Raw genomic sequence first — 19,400 nt, forward strand, 5'->3', positions numbered from 1 at the left:
TTTATCTCACAGTTCCCATGTCCCTCCACCCGTTTCTGCTATGCTTCTCAGATGTCTGAATTGTTGCCCCAGATGGGACATTCCTCTCACTGCAACATGTCACCGGGAAAAGTTTGAGCAACTGGGCTGCCACCTTGTGCCACAGACTCTCCATGCCCTTCTACCACCCCACATGGGCTCCTTGCAGCCTGAGAGATGATCAGGCCAGTCTCCATCCTCCTCTTCTCCCCCGCTTCCTCAGACCACTCCCAGGAACCAGGCCCAGAAGCCAGGAATGCAGGTGACTTCCTGCGAGAAGTTTGCAGGTTCACTGTGATCCAAATGCTCATCTCAAAAGGTTAACTAGGAAGCTCCCAAAAGCTTTTGTGGGTTTAAAGTAGGGTTTGACGTAGTAAGAGATTGTCCTTTAACAGGGGAAAAATGTGCTGAGTGAGGAAGTTAAAAAGGCAGGTAGGATAACCAGTTGGGGTTGAGAATTCTTCTGGATTATCACTTAAGCAACCTGGGCACACAGCCAAGTCTTGTGAGTTAATGTTTCTTCTCCATTGTCACCCAGGATTAGGCAACAACACAGCCTCTGTTATTTTGCATTTCTCTGTCTATTAAACGGAGCCAATAACCTACATCCTCTTTGGACCCTAAATATATCTGTCCCCTAGTAGATACACAGAAGTGGTGATATTTTGGTATTGATATCAGACATTCTGAGGAGATATCAGGGCGATGATTATTAAAGTTCTGATTCTTTGGAAATTAGTGTTTATGGGAAAGTACTAAATAAGACAAGGTATTAAGAACTTGAAAGACAATATTTAGCGATAAGCTCAAAGGACAAGCTTTTCTAAGAGGGATAGAATGTGCATTACCACAACAAGTCTTTGTGTCTCCCTTGATAATAATTTTTTTTTTTTGCCCATGAAGTGGGGGTTATTACAGTGACAGGGAAGGGGGTTGAGTCAGAAAGGACGTTGATATGTGACAAGAAAAAGGGTTTTTAAGTCTTCAAATGTACCCTTCAAGATGACTCAAAGCATTACATGTGGGCTCCTTTTTTTTACTTTGTCTTCAAAAAGGCAAAAACACCTCCCCAGTGACTGTCTGACTGGTCTCTGTCGTTATTATTTCCACATTCCCTTGGCATTTTCTAATATTAAACATTGTGCTAAGCATTTTACATATATTATTCCATTTGCTTCTCACACACACACAAAATCTATGAAGTAGAAACCGTTACCATTCTTACTTCATACAGACAAAATCGAGGCTTAATCCCAGTGTCAGTGAGGCCTTGGGGATGTGCAGCATCCGGGTAGTGGGCACTAGGTTACTAGCTAAAGCCCTCAGAGAGAGGGGCAAACAAACACAGCTAAGAGGAATTTAACCAAGGCAAAGTGTGCTTATCTGGGAATAAGAGGTACAGAGGCCAGAAAAGTGCTTTCCTGGTGTTTCCAGGACTCAGGTAGAGATATTCAGATGCATTAGAACTTCCATTCATTCATATTTTGTTTCCTTCCATGAGTTGTGCATGTGTTGGTACCAAGAAATATAATCGTGAACAGATCCAAGTTCCAGGCTATTGAGAGATAATCCAAATATTTTTGACAGAATGTGATACAAAGCAGGGTTTCCAAATTTTTTCTGATGATTGCAGTCCTGGCGTGGTTGTTAAATACACATAGTAGCAGGCTTCTGTGGAAAACCTGAGGTGATGGAATCTGTTTGCTTTGCTTTGCATTGCTTTTTGCTGTACTGAGAATTGAATCTAGGACCTTCTCACTGGTATCATCCCCAGCCCTTTTATTTTTTATTTTGAGACAAGGTCTCACTAAGTTGCCCAGGCTGGGCTCAAATTTGAGATCTCCTGCCTCAGTCTCCCAGATTATAGGCATGCACCAATACGCCCAGCTTGGAATCTGTTTGTGTTTTTTCAAAATTTGTTTTGTTTTGTTTTTTGAGTCAGGGTCTCACTAAGTAGTCCTGCCTGGTCTTGAACTCACTATGTAGCCCAGGCTGGCCTCAAACTCACAGTGATCCTCCTCCCTCAGCCTCCCGAAAACCAGGACTGTAGACATGCGCCACCATGCCCACCTTGGAATTTGTTTTTTTTAACAAACATTACACTTGAGTCTTTATTCAGGAAAATTTGCTAGGGATTGATGTGAAATGTGCAATCCAGTGCCCTCAGCAACCAAAGGAGGGGTCTATGCAGCCCAGGGAGTTGAGGATGGCTTCACAGAGGAGGTGACAGCTGAAGAGAAGGCGCAGGATGTGCAGCTACTAAGGTGTGGAAGTGTGAATAAGCACTGACCTACTTAGGAGGCTGAGAGCAATCAGATACCACAAAACCCAAAATATCCAGAGGGCAACAGCAAGCGGGATGGAGGGAGAGAAAACTAGGGGCCTGCCAGGAAGACCTTGCCATACCAGGCCAAGACACTGAGCCTTGTGGAGATGCCTTTAGATTGTTGTGGCTTTTATACTTTTGATATTTTGTTATTTATGATACTGATTGGTAATATTTTATGATCTATTTTCCTATATTAATATTAAATATATTTGTCTAATATCTGCATGTTCTAAATTAAAATAGGGGCATAAATGTGTGTACTTACTGAAATTAAGTCCCTGGACATTTCCTAAAGCCAAATGGACCATCCAGAGGAATTTGAGAGTAGTTTCTCTCTCCCTAAGCAGAAGGGCATTGGCCTCACAGCTGGGGGCAGAGGTCAGCCTGAGGGAAGGGACTCAAAGCCTCCAGAAAGAGAGGCCCGGGGGTGGGGAGAGGGAACAGCCATCTCTTCCTTCATGAGACCCTTTCTGCTCAAACCAGAACATTGTCTACTTTTTTTTCTTTAGAAGACTAAAGATTTTCTAGGCAAAGCCAGATCTAAATGTTTGGGTATAAAGTCTGAAACCCAAAAGCGTTTTAAGCAGTGTTCTTTACTGCTTTTTAATCAGAAAGTATGAGTACTGTGTTAATTGAAATACCAGCTAGGAGTTGGCACGAGCCCTGCTCCGGGAAGTCTTTGCTGCCTCCCTCCCTTCAGCTTCAGCAGGAGCTCTGCAGCACCTGCGTGTGTCTAACCGTGCCTCATGTGCACGTTATATGCTCATCTCTATGTTTAATATTGCATTTCATAGGCTTTCTTGTCTGCCTCCTCCAACTCACTGAAGTTAAAGAATGTGATTTACCATTGTTTTATCTGTGAGAATGAGCAAAGCCATGTCATCAGCATTCAGTGAATGTTTTCTTGAATGAAAAAAAAGACACTGAGAGAAAGAATACTGTGTTTATTCTGTACAACTATACATTTTATGATCAGACCTTTTGACTGCTCTGAACTGATTTCAAGAATAAATGCTTTGTTTGTAACAATCTAAGAGCTAGTATCTGACATGATTGAAAACTCAAATATATATGCCCCTTTGTTAGTACAAACTGATTCAGTAAATTCACAGTTGTGGTTGGGGTACAGCTCATGTAAGCTACACAGTTCACTGGGAATTTATTGTGCTGCTATGAAAATAAATGTACAAATATCTGTTCAATCCCTGACCTCAGCTATTGTGGGTATACACTCAGAAATGACATTGCTTCATATGGCAATTCTGTTTAATTTTTTGAGAAACTGCTGTACTGTTTTTCACAGCAGCTGCACTATTTTACATTTCCATTGGTAGTGCACAAGGATTTCAGTTTCTCAGCAACCTTCCCAAATTTAAGTAGAATTTTAAGTTATGTAACATTTGATTATTTAAAGTTTTCTTTTTCTTTTTTTTTTCTTCTTGGTACCAGGAATCAAACTCAGGACCTTGTGCTTGTCAGGTAGGTGTGGTGCCACTGAGCTACATCCCCAGCCCTATTTAAAGTTTTCTGAACCTCATCTTTTTCCTTTATTGTGTGGTACTAGAAACTGAACCTAGTCTTGCATATGCTAGGCAAGTGCTCTACCACTGAGCCACATTTTCAGCTCTTTTAAAAAATGTTTATTTTGAAACTGGGCATAATGGTGAACACCTATAATTCCAGCATTTGGGAAGCTGAGGCAGGAGGATTTGCCACAAGTTCAAAGCCAGTCTGGGCTACATAATGAGTTCAAGGCCAGGCTGAACTACATGGCAAAACCCTGCCTCTAAATAAATAAAACTACAAAAATTTTTATTTTTGGGACAGAGTCTCACTAAATTGCTCAGGATGAGCTTGAAACTTGTTTTGTTTTCTTTTGTGGTACCGGGGATTTAACTCAGGACTTTGCGCTTGTGAAGCAGGTGCAGCACCACAGCTAAATCCCCTGCCCATGAGTTGGAAACTTGTGAACCTCTGCCTCAACCTCCAGAGTAGCTGGGATTATAGGCACGTGCCACCACATGTGACTAATCCCTTCTTTATAAAGTATCTTTTTTTTTTCTTTTTTTTTTTTTGGTACTAGGGATGGAACTGGGGTTCTTGCTTTTTTGAGGCAGGCGACAGAACCACTGAGCTAAATTCCTGGCCCACTAATCTCATCTTTAATTGTTCTGTATTTCTATGTTGCATGGTCCTTTTGACCCAACACAAACATTTAAATTCCTCTCCTTCTATCCTAAGCATACACTTTCTATGTAACGGCAATGAACAATCATCAAAAAGCCTACAATTCACGTGAACCGTGTTTTTTTCAGCCTCCACCAAGCCGAGGTACTAATGGGGCCACATGAACAGTAATTTTACTGGCTTTCCCCGAGGCAAATCTGCTTCCCTCCTGCTCTCCTGGCCTTGATGTGTTTGGAAGTCCTCAGAAGCCTTCGCCTAAACTGGGAACAATCACCAGTGTAATTACCAGGGGAGCCGCTGGGGGGCAGCAGCTCCCTCCCACCCTGACCCCAGCCCTGAGAGGATGTTGCTGGCCGCCCTAGCATTCCTGAAGCAGCAGATTCTTCCAGTAATTGCGTGACAAGGACACAGCAACAGAGAGGCTATCCCTCATCCGAATTTGGTCATGCTTTGTCACCTGCATCTGTAGAGTTCCATGTAGAGAGTCAACCAAGTCCAACATTAATAGCTGATTGGGGGAATGGAGGGGGAAGTGACCCTGGGAGCCCACAGCTGGAGCTAACAGCTGGTCCCCAATGTCCTTTCCCTGCCAATCGCCAGTTTTCACAGAGTAACAATAATCAGACAAGGTTGCTTGCTTGCTCGGTAACCCGGAGGGGGACGATAAGACAACAGTCAGATCACACTGAGCATGGACAGAGAAAAGGACCTTAAACAACCACAAAAAGAGCCAAACAGCCACCCCATGTTCAAGCTACGTGAGTGAATCTAGCCTCCTCGATGAAAATTAAGATACTCAGGCTGGGGATTTAGCTCAGTGGTTTCGCCCCCTGCTGTGCAAGCCCAAGGACCTGAGTTCGAGCCCGGTACCGAAAAGAAAAAGAAAATTAAGATACTCAGTCATCAGTTCACCCCTGCTTCTTGGCAGAACTTAGTCTAGCACAAGCTCTGGCTTCCTCCAGACTTGGCCAGAACGCCCCAGTCTCTTCCTTGGGTTGATGCCCCTGTTCCCCTGATGTGCATCTTCCCTCCTGCAGCCTGCTTACAGGCCTGAATTTACTCCCCAATAGTTGGATTTTGGGCAACCTTTCACTGGTGAGCTTTTACATGATGGAGCCACCATGCATTTGTCACCATCTGACCACCCTGACCTTGTCACCTCCATCTCCCTTCTCCTCAACCATTTTCTCATGCAGGCTGGTAGCTATAGAATGGCTGTGTTTCAGGAGATTATATTTTTGTTCTGAAGATTTACAATGAATATGGATTAATTTTATAATAAAGGAAAGTTACACCTTAAAGACAATAGTACCTTGCCAGGTGTGGTGGTGCATGCCTGTAATCCCAGCACTCGGGAGGCTGAGCAGGAGGATTGCCATGAGTTCAAGCCCAGCAGAAGTACATAGTAAGACTCTGTCTCAAATAATAATGATGATGACGACAACAACAATGATAGTACCTGAGACTATACAGTACTATGTCTACTACTTCCTTAACCTGGAAACCCAGAATATCCCTTTACTGTTTTTCTTGCTTTACACATCAAAATTAACAACCACAGCTTCTCACTTTTGTCAGTTTTCTATGTTTTCATTGCTCTTCCATCATTTGTTCTCCAAATGCTTCTTTTCTTGGTGCCTGCACATGTTTTCACTTTTTTTCTTTTCACTCCATTCTTCTCCCTGGAGTTCTGTTTTGGGCTGGCAGCTCTCAGAGGGATTCCAGCTTCTGGTGTCCTGGCAGTGCAGAGCAAAGCAGAGCACTGGTGCGGAGATGAGCGGTGCCCAGTGTGAGTCTGTACATAAGAGTCACTCCTGGGGGCCAGGACACTGGGAATGACCATTGTTCTCTCTATGCAATGTATATGCTTATTGGCATCTTCCTCGGAGGTTACTTTGGGATTGTAAAATGTCTTGTTCAGATGGGCACTGTTGCCTTAGGGGCCTTAATCATGTGAGAAATGTAGGAAAGAAATTCACCAAAGGGAAAGTTCCAATCTACATAGGTCTCAGCCCAAGGCAGGAGGCAAATGTTTCCTTCCCTTTCTGGTATCATGGGACGCAGGTAGTGGCAGCCAGGCATGCTGCGTGCCTGGCTCTGTGTCCTAATAAATGTGTGCATGGTATAACCTTAATGCGTTACTTCCTTCTTGGGGTCATTTTGGGTCTGAGCCCTAACAATGATTATAAATGTGTCACACCCTGAGGTCTTTGTTTCTTCTTTGAACTCTAACTGGTGAAGCATGCTATTCTGGACCCTCCTTTGTCCCCAGCCTGCTCATGTCTAACTCACACCTGCCTAACACTTGCTGTTCATCATTTGTGATCACTTCACCTAGACTGGGATAATACTCCAACAGTCTTGAAAGAAATGCTATCAGGAGGGTTATATTTAAACTACTTAAACAACAAACGTGTCCATTCTTCTTGTTTTCTAAATTATCCTTTATTTTGGTACCGGGGATCGAACTCAGGGCCTTGTGCTTATGAGGCAAGCTGCGGAACCACTGAGCTAAATCCCTGACCCTAAATTATTCTTTATAATTAGAAGCATGTAAGAAATGCTGCTAATTACAAATAGATCTTACTTATCTGATATGAGATCTTTATGTAATAATAAACTTTTTTCTTAAAAATTTTAATGTCGAAATTTTAATTAATAAATTTTATTTATTCAGAGAAGCCCCTAACAAATTTCAACCAGTTGGATTTTTAGAGTTGCTATGACATTTAATAGTTCAAAATCCTATTTCATAAATATATATATCCTTTTTATATATTTCCCTAAATAAATCTGAATTGAAGCTCAATCAACACATGGAAATTTTATTTCTGAAAAATACATTTCCCAGACTAGCTCAAAATGACATGTAAGTATTATTTTAATTTTTACTCTTTAGCACAGTATTTAGCACATATGATCTGACCACTGGAGACAATTTTGTTTTGTATCTTTATGTTACTATAGATACTACATATTTTTTAATCAAATTAAAATTTAAAGGCATAGTAATTCTCTCAATTTTGGATCCCAGATGAAAATTTCTCCAACTTTTATTCCTCAAAAAACTAAAACTAGAAATTCCATTTGACCTAGCTATCCCCTTTCTAGATATTGCCAAGGAGTTAAAAACATCATATTACAGTGATACTTGCATACTCATGTTTATAACAGCACAATTCATAATAGCTAAATCTTGGAAGTAACCTATATATTCATCAACATATGAATGAATAAAGAAAATGCGGTATTTACACATAGTAGAATACTTCTCTGACATAAAAAAGGATAAATTTGAGTTATTTGTAGGAAAATGGTTGCATCCTGAGAACATATTATTGGGGGAAATAAATCAGACACACGAGTTTAAATATTGCATGGTTTCTCTTACACAAGAAACCCAAAGTATAAATAATTTAAAAAGCAAAATGAAAGATAGATAATAGAAAAGAGAGAGATAGATCTTTTGCAAACAGGAAAGGGGCCAAGAGTTGGAGGAAGGGGGAGAAAAGGAAGAACAGTAAAAAGAATTCAGATGCAATATGTACATGTACAACTCCCATGATGAATATAATCATGTGCTACAAACATGTACTAATAAAAACTTTTCAAAGTTTAAAAAAGAAAATCCTCCAAGTTCAAAGAAAGCAAAATTATTATAAATAAGAGGCTGTGACACAAATGGAAAAAATATAATAAATGTCTCAAGCATATTTGTGTATTCCTGAGGTATATCTTTATTCTGATCAAAAGATCTAAAAATTTATTGGGCCAGGGATTTAGCTCAGTGGTTTCACAGCCTGCTGCGCAAGTGCAAGGACCGGAGTTCGATCCCCAGTACCAAAAAAAAAAAAAAAAAAAAAATTTATTGCATGGTAGAGAAAATGAAAAAATAGTTTTGTCTTTTTTTACATTTGTTAATACATCTGTTTAGTCTTAATTTTATATATAATCAAACTAAACATTTATAGTGGACTTTCTCTGTATTATAATCTCTTTTAAGTTTCACTTGTATTATTTGTTCGTTAAATAACGCTAAGTGATGGATACTATTTTTACCCCTATTTTACCTCTTCTCTACTGGACTCATGTCCTGGGACTATCATCCAGCCCCGTCTCTTCCCTGATATGGGCCGAATGGACACTCACTCCCCATTAACTCAGACCCTGGGCCAAGCAGAGAAAGACTGGGGATGTCAGTCTAAGCAGCCCTGCCTGCTTTAAGCTTTTCTGTATTTCCTGCCCTCGACCATCCACATCTGCCCTGTTTCCAGTCTGTGCCCAAGCCTGCTTGTCCAGCCTTCCCGTAAGCTCTGTAAGTTCATCATATCCTTCCAGAAATTCGCTTCAGCTTGAGTCTCCAGAATTGGTTTCTATTTCTTGCAATCAAAGAACCTAATATAACCATTGAAAGTTGGGAATAACATCTGCTCTTTCTTTAAATTTTATCTGTTGTACACATGGGAGATACTTTGTCATCTCCCTGGCTGGCAATGGGCTCCAATCCCTGAGCTGAATCCCAGCTTCACCACTACTAGTTAGTTTCTCTCCTTTCTTTTCTTTTCTTATCTTCTTTTCTTTTCTTTTCTTTTCTTTTCCTTTCCTTTCCTTTCCTTCCTTTCTTTTCTTCCTCCCTTCCTTTTCTTCTCTTTCCCTTCTCCTCTTCCCTTTTCCTTTCTTTCTTTGGTGTGTACGTGCTGGGAGTACATGTGTGCACCAGCAAGCCTGGCTACCACTACTAGTTTCTTATCTGTAAAGTGGGGATAATAATCTTGTCACCCAATGGGCTCCAAGGAGGACCTCCACAGAAGAGGGATCTCAGTTCACACCACCCACGAGTCCGGTTGTGGGTTTGTTGATTTACACCACAGAAAAGAACGGCTGGACACATCAGTGAGAGGCTTAGGAAAATTTCTTAGAAAGAAGAAGCCACTCAGAAGGGAGTGAGGTGCATGTGGGCTGGGCTAGAGTATTTGCGTGTTCTTGGGACTGTCCTCCTGTCCTGCTCCCACCGGGGTACCATTAGAAGGCTGTGTCAGAATGCAAACCATCTACACATATTTGGAATTTACAGATATGGTACCCGCTTCATAGTGCTATTTCCTTGGGGATAGAAGTCTGGGGGATTTGTAAATCCTTAGCATGGGGGAATTGCAAGCTCAGATACAGGTGAATCACATAGGCCCAATTCACAGGCTGTTGTTCCTTTAAGACTGAGGATTTGTAAAAACTGAGTTTCCTGGAAGGGAAAAAGGTATTGTACCCTTGGGTTGATTGTGTCCCGAAGCTGCAAGTCAATACAACTTTAAAATTACAATTTTCCTTGTCTCCTTTATAACTATCTTCATTTCTTCTATTCTACCTCAACATTACCTACCTCAAAGGGTTGTCATGAAGATTAAATGAGAGAAACAGGTAAAGAGCTTGAAAGAGTATCTGGCATAGGGGCTGGGGATTTAGCTCAATGGTTTTGCTGCCTGCTGTGCAGGTGCAAGGACCTGAGTTCGATCCCCCCCCCCAAAAAAAAGAGTATCTGGCATATATACTTAGCACCCAATAATATTACCTCTTGTTATTGTTATCATCTATATTTCTATTCAAATAAATTTTTCTAATTATAAATTGAACATACAGCAATATTTCGAATTCACCATTAAAATCTAATCCTTCATGTATAAATCTTCATATATTTGTCAAGTGCTATTTGAAATATATATATATATATGTAGTTTATATGTGTGCACAGTACTGAGCAACAAATCCAGAGCCTTTACACTGAGCTACCTCCCCAGTCCATTTATGTGTTTGTTTTTATTTTGAGGCAAGGTCTCACTGAGTTGTCAAGTTGCCCAAGTTGAGCTTGAATTTGTGATCCTCCTGCCTCAGCCTCCCAGGCTGGGATTACAGGCATGCACCACCATACCAGGCATAAATCTGTATCATGAAAAGAGGCACTTTAAGGTCTACCATCATCTCTCATTTTATTATTTATTATATCTAAGGAAATATCTAGCTCTTTCAACACTGCCTGCAAGACAAGGCTGTGTATATTAATTTCTCATCTAAGTAGGTAAGTAGATAGACTGAAACATTGTAATATATCTTCATTCATTGTCTGAGAAGATAATCTTGATATCTTTTTATTTATTTTTATTTTTATTTATTTTGCTTCCGGGGATCAAACTCAGGTCCTTGTGTTTGCGCAGTAGGCAGCAAAACCACTGAGCTAAATCCCCGGCCCTTGATATCTTTTTAGATACAGTCACATCTATTTATTTTGTATAATTAATGAAGTTTGAAAATATGAGTTCTAAGTAAAATTTTACAGCTCCCTTTTACTTTAACAGGGTTAAATACATTGTGGATTTTTTGGTGTAACTGGTGAACAGGAGTCATTGTCAACTTTGTGAATTAGCTAAGGGAGAAACATTAAAATTTTTTTATGTTGGCCCGGGGATTTAGCTCAGTGGTTTCGCCGCCTGCTGCGCAAGCGCAAGGACCAGAGTTTGATCCCCGGTACCAAAAAAAAAAAAAAAAAAAAATTTATGTTGCCCTAAATTATTTTGGCACCATCAGACTCCTCAGATAAATATTCAGTCCTTACATTGGGTTTCCTAGTGTATAGATCAAAGTATTTACTGGGAATATTTTCTATTCAAAGTGTAATTCCAAGCGGGGCACAGTGGTATACACCTTTAATCTCAGCACTCGGGAGGCTGAGGGTCACAAGTTAGAGGCCAGCCAGAGATGCAAAGCAAGCTCCTGTCAGCAAAAAAGAAAACAAAAACAGAAAGAAAAAGAAAGAGGCAATCCTACCTGTACACAGTGGTGTATGCCTGTAATCTCAGTACTAGGAAGGCTATGGCAGAAGGATTTCAACTTGAAGACTAGCCAGGGCAATTTACTGAGACTCCGCTTCAAGGTAAAAAGATAAAAAAGCCCAAGGATGTAGCTCAAGGCTCCCTGGGCTCAATATCCAGTATAGCAAAAAAGAAAAGAGAAATTCCATGTAAAATAAAGGCTGCAACCTGTTAAATACTATACCATCGAAACTGAGCTATTAGTTACATAATTGCTTTAAAAATGAAAATTGAAGTTTCAGTTTTTTTATTCATTGTGAGTAAAGGTCATTCTCCCTCCCCAATTTTCAAAGTATATTACTCAATAAAGATAAATATAAGCCAATAATTTTGAAGGATAAATTGAAAAGTTTTAAGGAACCAGTATTTTATTTATCACTACTAAACATTAATAAGCCTAAGCTTAAAATGTATTTCTTTTTTAAAATATTTATTGGTACATTTTAGGTATATAATACATTTACATTTATCATTGGGTGCTTGTAGCTGAACATGATGTATCTTAGTTCTTATTTTTCCCCCATTACCTGTGCGCCCTTCACTCCCTCCACCCTTCCCTATTTACATAGACTTTGTTTCCATTGTTTTTTCTTTCTCATAATTTTTCCTTTCCCTTCTTCCCTTTCCCCTTCCCCTCCCGCCACCCTCAAACCCTTGGACCTTTTCCTATTTCAAATTATCATTTATTCATTTTAATCATTTTAATCCTTATTTACACTTTCAGTTTCTCACACTAGAGAAACTATTCAGTATTTACACATGTGTGTCCTATTTATTTCACTTAAGTGTATGGCCTCAATATGCATCCATTTAGCTATAAATGTCTCTAGTTTCTCATTCTTTATGGCTGAGTAGTACTCCATTTTATAAAAAACATACATCTTCTTTATCCAATTCCCAGTTGATGGGCACTTGGGCTGTTTCCGAGCTTTAGCTATTATAAACTGTGCCGCTATAAACATAGGTGCACATATATTAAAATGCATTTCTATTAATGAGTTATTTCCCCTGGACTGTGTGTGCTCTGAGGGTAGAATAATGTCTTACATGTTTTCCCACTGTTTCAACTATTGTCCAGAATACTAGGGTTGCCGAGGGTTTTTGTTGTTGTTGTTGTTGTTGTTGTTGTTGTTGTTGTTTGGGGGGGTTACTGGGAATTGAACTCAGGACCTTGCACTTGTGAGGCAGGCGGTAGAACCACTGAGCTAAATCCCCAGCCTCCAGCTCTTTTTAATTTTTATTTTGCAACAGAATCTTGCTAAATCACTGAATTGTATAGGCAGGGCTTGAACTTGCAATCTTCCTGCCTTAGCTTCCCAAAGTACTGGGATTACAGGCAAGCATCACCATGTCTGGCTTGAATGGTTTTGTGAAGAATTTAGTAGAGACATGTCTTAGTTCATGTTCTGCTGCTATAACAAAATACCCAGGACAGGGTAATTTATAAAGAAGTTTATTTCGCTCGCAGTTCTGGAGGCCAGAAAGCCTGAGAACATGGCACTGGCACCTGCTTGGCATCCAGTGAAGGTTTTCTTGCTGCGCCATAACATGGCAGGGGCATCACATGAAGACACTGAAAGCAAGCAAGCCATAGAGTCCAATTTTATAACAAAGCCACTTCCACAATAACCCATTAACCTATTCATTCATGAATTAATGATCCACCAATGAGGATAGAATCCATAAGTCCCAATCACCTCCCATAAGTCTCATCTCTCAAATACAGTATTATTATCATATAATTTGGGGGATTAAGTTTCCAATACATGAAATTTGGGGGAAATATTTAAACCATAGTGGGGAGATTACAGTAGAAGAAAAATCTTCTTGTAGGGGCTTAAAAGGAATATCATGTATATGCTTGCAAGAAAAGTTTAGTATACCTTAATGAACTGAGATGTGTGTGTGGAGGTAAACATACATGCTGACAGTACTTTAGAAATGGACAGATTCAATGGAGTACTGCTTCCCAGCCTTTCTTATGGCATGATCTGCAAAGAAAAGGATTATGGGTGAACAGCGCCATGGGGGTGGATTAATGGTGTCCAGCCAAAGGCAGACACAGTACTTTTGGCCATTGTGCTGGCTCCCCGAAGCTTGAGCATTAAAGTATGTGCTAGATCAGTTCCTCCCAGCTACCAAGAGCCAACTGTGCACATCTCTTCCCAAGAGCATGATATAGTTTTTATACGAGACAAGGAGAAAATCAATAAATGCTATAAATCAAGCTCCCCTCCCAGGGGTGGTTGTTACCCAGTTATCTCCCTTTATTGACTGAGAGGGTGAGGTCCATTTCTCACACTGTTTACAATTCATTTGTGGCCACCTGTTGGTCAACCTGCAATAAGTCTGGTTCTTCGACACTCCCAGTGTAAGTATTTTTCTGCTACAGATTGCATCAACAACTGCTGTCTAATTTCATTTTATTCTGCAGAATAAAAATTCAACACCTTCTGTGAGAAGCTTGGGCATAATTAACTTTATAGCAAATCCACCTTAAGGCTGGAACATCATGTGTAAACCTTAGCAACCTAACTATAGATAAAACAATTCAGATGAGAGAATCCCTCAGTGAATTTAAGATTTCATTAAATCCCCTTACAAGAGAAGGCTGGAAACTGGCAAGTCCCACACTCTCATCAGAGCTGCCAGTCATTCCTCAGTTCTGTACTGGCTAAACAGAAATAAGTGAGAAAGAAAGTTCTCATGAAAAACAGAGACCAGAAGGAATAAACAGGACAAAGATGCTCGGAGATATAGAGATAATACAAGAAGCAAGGATAAATAGATAGGTAGGTAGATAGATCCATAGAGTGAGCTATTAAAAACATTCTCAGAGAGATATGGGAGGTTGTGTACTTTTGAAATAACACAGAGCCAGCCGGGCATGGTGGCGTATGCCTGTAATCCCAGCATCTAGGAGGCTGAGGCAGGAGGATCCCCATGAGTTCAAGGCCAACCTGGGTGACATAGTGAGTTCAAGGCCAGCCTGAACTGTATAGTGAGACCCTGTCTCAAAAATAAAACAAAAACAAAAACAAACAAACAAAAACTCCAGAGCCATTGGAAGTTGAAAATATAGCAGGAGCAAAACTAATAAATGAGTAGGAAAGTAAAGTTGAAGATCCTTCCAGAAAAAACAAAAAGTTGGATATTGGAGAGAAAAAAATGAGAAAATGTTCAAGATCACTGCAGAATGTCTACTATCTATCTAAATGGGAACATCTCTAGGGCAAGGATGTTATGTTTTGGTCATTGTTCAGAACAAAACCAGACATAGAGTAGGTCCTCAAATATATATATATATATATATATATATATATATATTTTTTTTTTTTTTTTTTTTTCTGAAGATACTTCTAAAAATGAAAAACAAGGAAAACAGAAAGGAGTAAACTATTTTAAAAATAACACAAGGAGCCAGGTACAGCAGTGCACACCTATAATCCTAACTACTTGAGAGAGCTGAAGCAGGAAGTTCACAAGATCAAGGCCAACCTGGGCAATTTAGCAAGACCCTGCCTCAAAAAATAAAAAGGCTTTGGGATGTAGCTGAGTGGTAGAGCATTCACCTAGCATGCTAGAAGCCTTAGGTTCAATTCCCAGTACTGCAACAAACAAATAAACAGGAACCATGGGGCTGGGCATTATGGCAGGGGCTGGGCATTATGGCAGGAGCTGGGCATTGCATTGTGACATTGCACTTGCCATCCTAGCTACTTGGCAGGCTGGGGAGGGAGGACTGTGGATTTCAGACCAGCCTGGGCAGGGCAGTGAGGCCCCATCAACGATAGTGACACAGACACAAGGAAATCCCAGTCCTTCAGGAAGTCACTTGTTAGAGCTGAAGGCTCTCTTCAGAATAAGGAATGGAGGAAGAGCCATTCCAAGGCACACACATTATTGTAAAACCTCAGGATTCCAGAGACAAAAGGATCTTTGAAGCTTCTAGAGAGGGGAAAAAAACATGCAAAGGACTAAGAGTCATAGAGGCATTGAATTTTCCAACAGCAAGCCTGGAAACGTGTTAGACATCAGTTAGGGTCCTCATCATATTGTTCTTAAATGCTCAATGTTAGAGAAATCTTCATTTATAGTCAATTCCTGGATGTGGTGGTGCATGCCTGTAATCCCAGCACTTGGAAGGCTGAGGCAGGAGGATTGCCATGAGTTCAAGGCCCATCTGGGCTACATAGAGAGTTCAAGGCCAGTCTGAACTACATAGTGAGAACTTGTCTTAAAAAAAAAAGGCCAGTGACAGCTGCCCACTTCAATAACATGCAAGATTATTTTTTACTTGCAAGCACATATATGAACTAAATTATTTCAAATACTGTTATTACATCAACAAAGACCAGAAAAGCAAGTTCACATCTAAAGTTTTGTGGTTTGATATTAACCCCCTGGTGCTAAACAAAACCCAAATACTATTGAGTCTGTTTTGTGTCCCCTCACAGCATACAATTGCAAAAGTGTAAGTTCAAGGCAAAAAAGGGGAAATGATATAACACAAAATTAATTCTCAAATGTTCCTCTAGTAAAGCCAAACCTAATACAGCTCACCTCTGGTCAGTATTCATATAGTGACCAGGCTTAGGGGTAGTGTCACGAGGCCCCATATGCCTGGACCCATTTTGTCATAACAGAAACTCAACTCAGTTTAGTTTAAACTACAAAGAGGCTGGTAAGTCCAAGAAGTCTTACTTTGAACATATCTGGATCTAAGCATGCAATTATTTCGTTAGATTTCTCCTTTTCCCTTTTCTTTATCTTCCTTCTCTTTTTCTCTGTCTGTGGGCTTCGTTTTCAGGCAGGCTGCCTCCATGTGGAAGCAAAGATGACCACAATAGCCCAGGTTTATGTTATTCTCACGGTAGGCAATGCTGAGGGTGGGGGAGGTGTTAGCAGGGTTCTCAGGCACTGTGGTCTCCTTCTAGAGATTCTTCCCAGGTTCTTGTCCTCCTGTACAAAGAATTGGTCACACAAAAGGCAGTGAGGTTTTACATGTATTAAAGGTAGGTAAAGTAACATGCTCTGCAGCTGAATGAGAGCCAATTAAAGTAGGAAAAGAAGTATGCTCTGTAGGGTGAGAGCCACTCAAAGAGCTTGAAGACAGCATTCTCTGGTATCAGGTGCAGGGAGCAGTTCTGCGCATGCGTCCCAGATCTCCGTGATTGACACGTCACGCCCACCTGCTCAGCCACTTTGCTACTCCTCATCTCCTGCTTCAAGGGAAACCCTTGCTGTCCCAGTATTTGTACCAATCTTTAGGAGAACTTAGATTATGTCACTTGCTCCTTCCTGGACCAATTGTGAGTCTAGGGGATTTAGGTAGTCTGATTGGGGAGCCTGGTGCATAAACGCGTGGGATTTGTCTTCGGTCTGATGGCTGGTATCTTCGGGAAGATGGAAAATGGGTAAGTTGGGAGTCAGGTGGGTTCTGGATTTAAATCCATGTATCTGACAGGCCCATGGAGTGGAAGAGCAATGGCTTCCAAAAGCAAAGGATCAGAAAGAGTCCCATCTCAAATAAGAAATGACCACTTATATGGGATTTTCCTTAGGAATCAGATCTTCAAGCTATAGGACATTGAATAAAATTTCATGGTTTTAAGAAGAGTGTACTTGGGCCGGGGATTTAGCTCAGTGGTTTCAACGCCTGCTATGCAAGCGCAAGGACCCGAGTTTGATCCCCGGTACTAAAAAAACAAAAAAAAACAAACAAAAAAAACCCGAGGAGTGTACTTGAGAAAACTGTCACCTTGAAGTGATGGATGGCTTAATTAGAATTTTTGAAAGAAAAAAAAAAACTCAACCCACAGCCTTATCCAAATGACTGGAGGTATAACATACAAACTCCCTGGTTTCTAGGAGATATGTAAATGATTCACTTGTATTTTTAATTTGCAATTAAGTGGTGCCAGGTTTCCAGTTAGCAACTGAAGTCAGATCTTTATCCATGGAACCTCAAAGAGAGTAACACATCTTAGAGATGAAAATAAACCAGTAGCACAAACTATTCTCATCCAAATGTGTCCCAACACTGTGCCTCTATTTGTTGGTCATGATATTCTCACATCTGTGGATGCTTCAAATCAGATGTAGACTCTTCTCCTTTTTTCATTTTTATTTTGAGATGCTGAGGATTGAACCCAGGTCTCATGTGTGCTGGGAACCACTCTGCCATTGAGCAATGCCCTCAGCCCCCTCTTCCTCTTCTTCTAAACATTTCCCTTGTTCTTTAATGTAGCTCTGGGACTTGATCTGTGGAAAACACATTCTATTCACCTCACAGAGTAAAATCTTTCCTTGTCTTGGTCAGAACCCACCTGACTCCCAACTTCTATATCCTCCCTCTCCTCCCAGGTACCAATCATCTGGCCCCTCAAACAACCTCTGGAAAGCATCATGCCCATCCCCCAGAGACTTAGCACACAGAGTTCACTCCTTACTTGAGCAGCTCTGGCCTCATGCTCCAGTTGCTGGTCTTCTGACTTGTCTCTAAGAGAGATTTTCTGGAAGCCAGTTTGCAGAATTATGTGTCTGCCCCTTGTGCCTGAATTCTCATGCTAGAGACCTGCTGAGAACCATACTGTCTCTAGACCTGCAGGTCCTGGTTTGTTCTTACCATCCCTGGGCCTGAAGGGAGGCACCACAGCCTCACCCTAAATACTTGGCAGGTGATTCTCAGTATTTGCAGGAAATCATTCAACACCTACCATCTGAGACATTCTAACTTCTTTGTGATGAGCCAATGGGTGGTGACTGCTTTCTTGGATTGTTACCTGCTGGTTTTGTCTTAAAATCTCCTTTCCAGAGGCAGACTTACTCCCTGTATGTCTTTTTCTGTCCCATTCTATGCCGATTTCACCTCAGTGAGGAACCCACTCCAGTCCTTGTTCTTCTCTACACTTCTGAGGAGAGCAAGATTATTTCCCATCTGGCTGCATTTTCTCATCTTGAGTTTTGTTTTATCAAAGAAGAAATTACTCTTTAAGAACAGCATAATTTGTAGGTTCTGGGAGAGTCAGGCCAAGCTGGATTATGATAACTTTACCTTATTTGTGCTACTCTCTAAAATAAAAATTGTTGAGATAGTTTAGTTATGTAGTTGTTGGCAATCCTCCTGCCTCAGCCTCCTGAGTGTGGGGCTTGGAGTTGTGTGCTACCACACCTGGCTTCTCTAAAATAATTTGTCTTTAATTTCCCTTATCACTCTGGGCTTTGTCACTTGTGTCTCTTCAGCATCATTTTCCTCCCCTTTGTTGGGTAACACCCACCATTTTATAGGGCTGGACTCACAATCCTCTGACAGCCTTGGTCTTAGGGGTGGGTAGATGACTAGGATATGGCCTTGACCAGACTGACTGGTGCAGAGTTAAGACACAATGACTAGGCAGGCCTACTACAGATCTTCTTTGGACTTGATGTACACATACAGTATTTGGAGATTAAATCTGAGGTGATCAGGCTAGGATGTTGGGCTGGAGCTGTCTGCCTCTGCTTGAAGAAACCCGGAAGACACCAAAGAGTCAGTGAAATGAAGCCCAGCCTGAGAGGATGAGAATGAGCTGAAACATGAACACCCGAGACTAGGCCTTTATTAGGGGACGGGGTGCTGGGCTGTCTCCAATAGTGGCGAGAGCAGTGGCCAGGGGCTGGCTAGGTGACCTCTTATATGGGCAAGGGGCATAGGTGGGGGGAGGGGGACGTAGTGGAGGTAGATGTTTGGCTGCAGCCAGAGGTGAGGTTTAAATCCATTGGCAAGTTTGAATTTCTTGGTGGGAAGGACTATAAGCGGGAGAGCTTCCAGGCAGGAAAGTTAGTTCATTGTTTCGCTGAGTGATTTATTATCTGGAGGGAAGAGGCATTTAGGAGGTGGGGCTGCCAGAGCCATTTTATCTAGCAGAGAACTCTCTCATCCCAGACTCTTGTTATTACATAATAGGGGCGAAAGTCTCTTTTCTGTATCTGCTTCCTGCTGGTAAGGGGCATTGATCCGGGGT

At 41.1% G+C, this 19,400-nt stretch overlaps 1 long non-coding RNA gene across 1 annotated transcript; it reads right to left on the minus strand.

Moving 5' to 3' along the window:
- Positions 1-12,072: 12,072 nt before the first annotated feature.
- LOC147823770 (uncharacterized) lies at positions 12,073-18,307 on the minus strand. Its single transcript, XR_015443150.1, has 4 exons — positions 17,847-18,307; positions 16,099-16,356; positions 13,278-13,385; positions 12,073-12,967 (listed from the first exon to the last, which is right to left on the minus strand). It is a non-coding gene; the product is annotated as an uncharacterized LOC147823770 (long non-coding RNA).
- Between the last annotated feature and the right edge of the window lie 1,093 nt (positions 18,308-19,400).

This window comes from Heterocephalus glaber, unplaced genomic scaffold, assembly GCF_053883595.1.
Source record: "Heterocephalus glaber isolate CG9 unplaced genomic scaffold, H.glaber_assembly_v1.0 deba00001564, whole genome shotgun sequence".
In the NCBI taxonomy this organism is placed as follows: Eukaryota; Metazoa; Chordata; class Mammalia; order Rodentia; family Bathyergidae; genus Heterocephalus; species Heterocephalus glaber.